Below are 7,149 nucleotides of genomic sequence, written 5' to 3'. Positions count from 1 at the left end.
TCTATTTACGTGACTTTACCGAAAGAACCAAGAATCTCGGCTATTATTGTTTTGTGCGAACCTTCTCACCAGGCGGAGTGATATCGCGAGTGGTGGTGGTGTTGGGGGGCGGTTTGTTGGTGATGCGGTGCTGGAATTTTCCAGTCTCGACTGGAACGAGGGGCGGGGTTTGGTGGGGAGTGGAGGGGGGGAGTGGAGGGGGGGAGTGGAGGGGGGGGAGTGGAGGGGGGGGAGTGGAGGGGGGGGGAGGAGTGGAGGGGGGAGTGGAGGGGGGGAGTGGAGGGGGGGGAGTGGAGGGGGGGGAGTGGAGGGGGGGGGAGTGGAGGGGGGGGAGTGGAGGGGGGAGTGGAGGGGGGGGGGGGGAGTGGAGGGGGGGAGTGGAGGGGGGGAGTGGAGGGGGGGGAGTGGAGGGGGGGGAGTGGAGGGGGGGGGGAGGAGTGGAGGGGGGAGTGGAGGGGGGAGGGGTTGGGGGGAGGGGTTGGGGGGAGGGGAGGGGGGGAGGGGAGGGGAGGAGTGGAGGGGGGGAGTGGAGGGGAGGAGTGGAGGGGGGGAGTGGAGGGGGGGAGTGGAGGGGGGGGGAGGAGTGGAGGGGGGAGTGGAGGGGGGAGGGGTTGGGGGGAGGGGTTGGGGGGAGGGGAGGGGGGGAGGGGAGGGGAGGAGTGGAGGGGGGGAGTGGAGGGGGGGAGTGGAGGGGAGGAGTGGAGGGGGGGAGTGGAGGGGGGGAGGGGAGGGGAGGAGTGGAGGGGGGGAGTGGAGGGGGGAAGTGGAGGGGAGGAGTGGAGGGGGGGAGTGGAGGGGGGGAGTGGAGGGGGGAGTGGAGGGGGGGAGTGGAGGGGGGGAGGGGTTGGGGGGAGGGGTTGGGGGGAGTGGAGGGGGGAGTGGAGGGGGGGAGTGGAGGGGGGAGTGGAGGGGGGAGTGGAGGGGGGAGTGGAGGGGGGAGTGGGAAGCGGGGAGGGGTTGGGGGGTGGGAGGAGGGGGGTTGAGGGGGAGGGGTTTTGGGGGGGACGGGGAGGGAGGGGGCAGAAGGGGGGGTTGGGGGGAGTGGGGGGTGGGGGGTGGGGGGAGTGGGGGGAGGGGTTGGGGGGACGGGGGGAGGGGCAGAAGGGGGATTGGGGGGAGTTGGAGGTTGAGGGAGTGGGGGGGGGTAGAGTGGGGGTTGGGGGGAGTGGGGGGCGGGAGGAGTGTGAGGTGGGGGGGAGTGGGGTAGAGTGGGGGTTGGGGTGGGTGGGGGTAGTGTGGGGGGGTAGTGGGGGGGGGCTAGAGGGGGTAGTGGGGGGAGTAGTGGGGGGGGGGTAGTGTGGGTGGGGACGGCATCTGAGACCCCCCCCCCACGTCCTTGAGCTCACCCCCCGGTGAATCTTGGTGATTTCCAAACCGCGAGTTTCACTTCGGCGGTAAAACCACGCGAACGTTGAGCCAACGTTGGGCCCAACGTTGGCTCAACGTTCGCGTGCGGTGGACCCAACGTTGGGATGTGGTTGCCCCCCCCCTCGCTGCCCCCAAGGTTCGTTCCACGATCGTTCTGTCAGGGACACGTAATGGGGGTGTGGGCACAGTGTGTGGGTGAGTGGGTGGGTGAGTGGGTGGGTGGGTGAGTGGGTGGGTGAGTGGGTGAGTGAGTGGGTGGGTGAGTGGGTGGGTGAGTGGGTGAGTGGGTGGGTGAGTGGGTGGGTGAGTGGGTGAGTGGGTGGGTGAGTAGGTGGGTGAGTGGATGGGTGGGTGGATGGGTGAGTGGGTGGGTGGGTGAGTGGGTGGGTGTGTGGGTGAGTGGGTGAGTGAGTGGGTGGGTGGGTGGGTGAGTGGGTGGGTGAGTGGGTGAGTGGGTGGGTGGGTGAGTGGATGAGTAAGTGAGTGGGTGAGTGAGTGAGTGGGTGAGTGAGTGAGTGAGTGGGTGAGTGGGTGAGTGGGTGGGTAGGTGAGTGGGTGGGTGGGTGAGTGGGTGAGTGGGTGGGTGAGTGGGTGGGTGAGTGGGTGGGTGGGTGGGTGAGTGAGTGAGTGGGTGAGTGAGTGAGTGGGTGAGTGAGTGAGTGGGTGGATGAGTGAGTGGGTGGGTGGGTGTGTGGGTGAGTGGGTGGGTGGGTGAGTGGGTGGGTGGGTGAGTGAGTGAGTGGGTGGGTGGGTGGATGAGTGAGTGAGTGGGTGGGTGAGTGAGTGAGTGGGTGAGTGGGTGGGTGAGTGAGTGAGTGAGGGGGTGAGTGAGTGGGTGAGAGAGTGGATGAGTGAGTGAGTGGGTGAGTGAGTGGGTGAGTCATCGAGTGACTGGATGGGTGAGTGAGTCGGTGGCTGTGGGTGAGTGGGTGGATGGGTGAGTCATTGGGTGAGTGGGTGGGTGGGTGAGTGATCGAGTGACTGGATGAGTGGGTGAGTGGGTGAGTGATTAAGTGACTGGATGGGTGAGTGAGTGAGTGAGTAGGTGAGTGGGTGAGTGAGTGGGTGGGTGAGTGACTGGATGAGTGGGTGAGTCATTGAGTGAGTGAGTGGGTGAGTGAGTGATTGAGTGACTGGATGAGTGAGTGGGTGAGTGAGTGACTGGATGAGTGAGTGGGTGAGTGGGTGAGTGAATGGGTGAGTGAGTGGGCGAGTGGGTGGGTGAGTGAGTGACTGGATGAGTGAGTGAGTGACTGGTTGAGTGAGTGGGTGAGTGAATGGGTGAGTGAGTGGGCGAGTGGGTGGGTGAGTGAGTGACTGGATGAGTGAGTGAGTGACTGGTTGAGTGAGTGGGTGAGTGAGTGACTGGATGAGTGAGTGGGTGAGTGAGTGACTGGTTGAGTGAGTGGGTGAGTGAGTGACTGGATGAGTGAGTGGGTGAGTGGGTGAGTGAATGGGTGAGTGAGTGGGCGAGTGGGTGGGTGAGTGAGTGACTGGATGAGTGAGTGAGTGACTGGTTGAGTGAGTGGGTGAGTGGGTGAGTGAATGGGTGAGTGAGTGGGCGAGTGGGTGGGTGAGTGAGTGACTGGATGAGTGAGTGAGTGACTGGTTGAGTGAGTGGGTGAGTGAATGGGTGAGTGAGTGGGCGAGTGGGTGGGTGAGTGAGTGACTGGATGAGTGAGTGAGTGACTGGTTGAGTGAGTGGGTGAGTGAGTGACTGGATGAGTGAGTGGGTGAGTGAGTGACTGGTTGAGTGAGTGGGTGAGTGAGTGACTGGATGAGTGAGTGGGTGAGTGGGTGAGTGAATGGGTGAGTGAGTGGGCGAGTGGGTGGGTGAGTGAGTGACTGGATGAGTGAGTGAGTGACTGGTTGAGTGAGTGGGTGAGTGAGTGAATAAATAAATTACTCTACTCACAGCACTAGCCTCTGGACACCATGTGTGCCCTTCCGTATTCCCATAGTAACCCCCCCCCGTACTCGGTAACCATGGTAAACAATGACGTCATTGGTCTAAAAACAACAGCTGTAATAAGCCACGTGCTATTGTATAGTTCGACTGGTTAAACGTTAATTAGTTTGCATTCTTCAGCAGTTAAAAATGCGTCGCGTGATTAGAGTTAAGTTTTATCCGTTAATTGTGGAGCTTTGTAGACGTGGCCTAATATTGCTCACACACAGCACCATAGACTCAGCACTGAGACGCACAGACTCAACACTGCTACCCATAGACTCAGCACTGTCACCCATAGACTCAGCACTGCCATAGACTCAACACTGAGACCCACAGACTCAGCACTGAGACCCACAGACTCAACACTGCTACCCATAGACTCAGCACTGTCACCCATAGACTCAGCACTGTCACCCATAGACTCAGCACTGCCATAGACTCAACACTGAGACCCACAGACTCAGCACTGAGACCCACAGACTCAACACTGCTACCCATAGTCTCAGCACTGTCACCCATAGACTCAGCACTGTCACCCATAGACTCAGCACTGCCATAGACTCAACACTGAGACCCACAGACTCAGCACTGAGACCCACAGACTCAGCACTGCCATAGACTCAGCACTGTCACCCATAGACTCAGCACTGAGACCCATAGACTCAGCACTGCCATAGACTCAGCACTGTCACCCATAGACTCAGCACTGCCACCCATAGACTCAGCACTGCCACCCATAGACTCAGCACTGCCACCCATAGATTCAGCACTGCCATAGACTCAGCACTATCACCCATAGACTCAGCACTGTCACCCATAGACTCAGCACTGCCATAGACTCAGCACTGCCATAGACTCAGCACTGTCACCCATAGACTCAGCACTGCTACCCATAGACTCAACACTGAGACCCACAGACTCAGCACTGAGACCCATAGACTCAACACGGAGACCCATAGACTCAGCACTGCCATAGACTCAGCACTGTCACCCATAGACTCAACACTGAGACCCACAGACTCAGCACTGAGACCCATAGACTCAACACGGAGACCCATAGACTCAGCACTGCCATAGACTCAGCACTGTCACCCATATACTCAACACGGAGACCTACAGACTCAGCACTGAGACCCACAGACTCAGCACTGAGACCCACAGACTCAGCACTGAGACCCATAGACTCAGCACTGAGACCCATAGACCCAACACTGCTACAACATAGACTCTACACTGCCCAGAGACCCAACACTGTTTCCCATAGACTCAGCACTGTTACCCATAGACTCTACACTGCCCATAGACTTGAACACTGCTACCCAAAGACCCAGCACTGTCACCCATAGACTCAGCACTGTTTCCCATAGACTCTACACTGCCCATACACTTGAACACTGCTACCCAAAGACCCAGCACTGTCACCCATAGACTCAGCACTGTTTCCCATAGACTCTACACTGCCCATAGACTTGAACACTGCTACCCAAAGACCCAGCACTGTCACCCATAGACTCAGCACTGTTACCCATAGACTCTACACTGCCCATAGACTTGAACACTGCTACCCAAAGACCCAGCACTGTCACCCATAGACTCAGCACTGTTACCCATAGACTCTACACTGCCCATAGACTTGAACACTGCTACCCATAGACTCAGCACTGTCACCCATAGACTCAGCACTGTTACCCATAGACTCTACACTGCCCATAGACTTGAACACTGCTACCCAAAGACCCAGCACTGTCACCCATAGACTCAACACTGAGACCCACAGACTCAGCACTGAGACCCATAGACTCAACACGGAGACCCATAGACTCAGCACTGCCATAGACTCAGCACTGTCACCCATAGACTCAACACGGAGACCCACAGACTCAGCACTGAGACCCATAGACTCAACACTGAGACCCACAGACTCAGCACTGAGACCCACAGACTCAGCACCATAGACTCAACACTGAGACCCACAGACTCAGCACTGAGACCCATAGACTCAGCACTGAGACCAATAGACCCAACACTACCCATAGACCCAACACTGCTACAACATAGACTCTACACTGCCCATAGACTTGAACACTGCTACCCATAGACCCAGCACTGTCACCCATAGACTCAGCACTGTTACCTATAGACTCTACACTGCCCATAGACTTGAACACTGCTACCCATAGACTCAGCACTGTCACCCATAGACTCAGCACTGTTACCCATAGACTCTACACTGCCCATAGACTTGAACACTGCTACCCAAAGACTCAGCACTGTCACCCATAGACTCAGCACTGTTACCCATAGACACTACACTGCCCATAGACTTGAACACTGCTACCCATAGACTCAGCACTGTCACCCATAGACTCAGCACTGTTACCCATAGACTCTACACTGCCCATAGACTTGAACACTGCTACCCAAAGACCCAGCACTGTCACCCATAGACTCAGCATTGTTACCCATAGACTCTACACTGCCCATAGACTTGAACACTGCTACCCATAGACTCAGCACTGTCACCCATAGACTCAGCACTGTTACCCATAGACTCTACACTGCCCATAGACTTGAACACTGCTACCCAAAGACCCAGCACTGTCACTCATAGACTCAGCACTGTTACCCATAGACTCTACACTGGCCATAGACTTGAACACTGCTACCCAAAGACCCAACATTACGGTACATAAAATTCAAAAACTCGTGTCTTGTACTAAAGATGAATTACCGAATTTATCAACAGAAGGTGTTTATCGGATCAATTGATTATGCGGTAAGTGCTATACAGCGTTCGACTAAAAGAACACCAAAGGGACATTACATTCTCCCGAGCACAGCTTTCAGAAAGTGACAGAGCCTGCTTGCCAACAAGGACATTCAATTGATTTTGATAACGTTGAAGCGTTATGCGGAACTAATTTATTACTGGCCAGGATTAGTTTGAGAATCATTTGAAAGTGAGAAGAATTCAAATAATTTCAACCGCTGTGATAGCTGCTGACTCAGCACAGCCTGGAAGCGTATGATTACGTAACTGGCCTTTTGCCGGTCCGAGGACGGATGTATTGCAGTAGATCTGAAACTTACGAGCAAAAAGCAGAGCGCCACGTGATGTTCATTGCATCCATTCGTGTGCGCGATTTGTAAGGGCGCGGTGACACAGATCTATTTCATTTTAAAGTTATAATCCCTTCGATGTAAAGCTTTCGTGACTGCAGGGATTCATCTTCTTGGTTCTTTGGGTAAGGTCACGTAGAATGGAAATAATAAAATAATAAAAATTTTACATAATAAAAAAATATTATATAATAAAATCATATAATATGAAATAATATATTTTATGTCTTATTTTATCCCATGTTCATCGTGATGTCCTCTTTACTTTGATGTCTCAGCAGCGTCACGGAGATCGCGTGACGTTTGTAAGGGCGCGGTGACACAGATCTATTTCATTTTAAAGTTATAATCCCTTCGATTTAAAGCTTTCGTGACTGCAGGGATTCATCTTCTTGGTTCTTTGGGTAAGGTCACGTAGAATGGAAATAATAAAATAATACCATTTTTACATAATAAAATAATATAATAAAATAATATTATATGAAATAATATATTTTATGTATTATTTTATAATATTTTATTTTCATTATTTTATTATTTCCATTCTACGTGACTTTACCCAAAGAACCAAGAAGATGAATCCCTTGTTCATCACGACGTCCTTTTTACTTTGACGTCTCGGCAGCGTAACGGAGATCGCGTGACGTTTTTAAGGGCACGGTGACACAGACCGATTTCATTTTAAAGTTATAATCCCTTATTCTTAGGTT

This window comes from Lampetra fluviatilis, unplaced genomic scaffold (assembly GCF_964198595.1).
Source record: "Lampetra fluviatilis unplaced genomic scaffold, kcLamFluv1.1 SCAFFOLD_147, whole genome shotgun sequence".
Lineage (NCBI taxonomy): Eukaryota > Metazoa > Chordata > Hyperoartia > Petromyzontiformes > Petromyzontidae > Lampetra > Lampetra fluviatilis.
Note: the sequence above shows the minus strand (reverse complement) of the source record.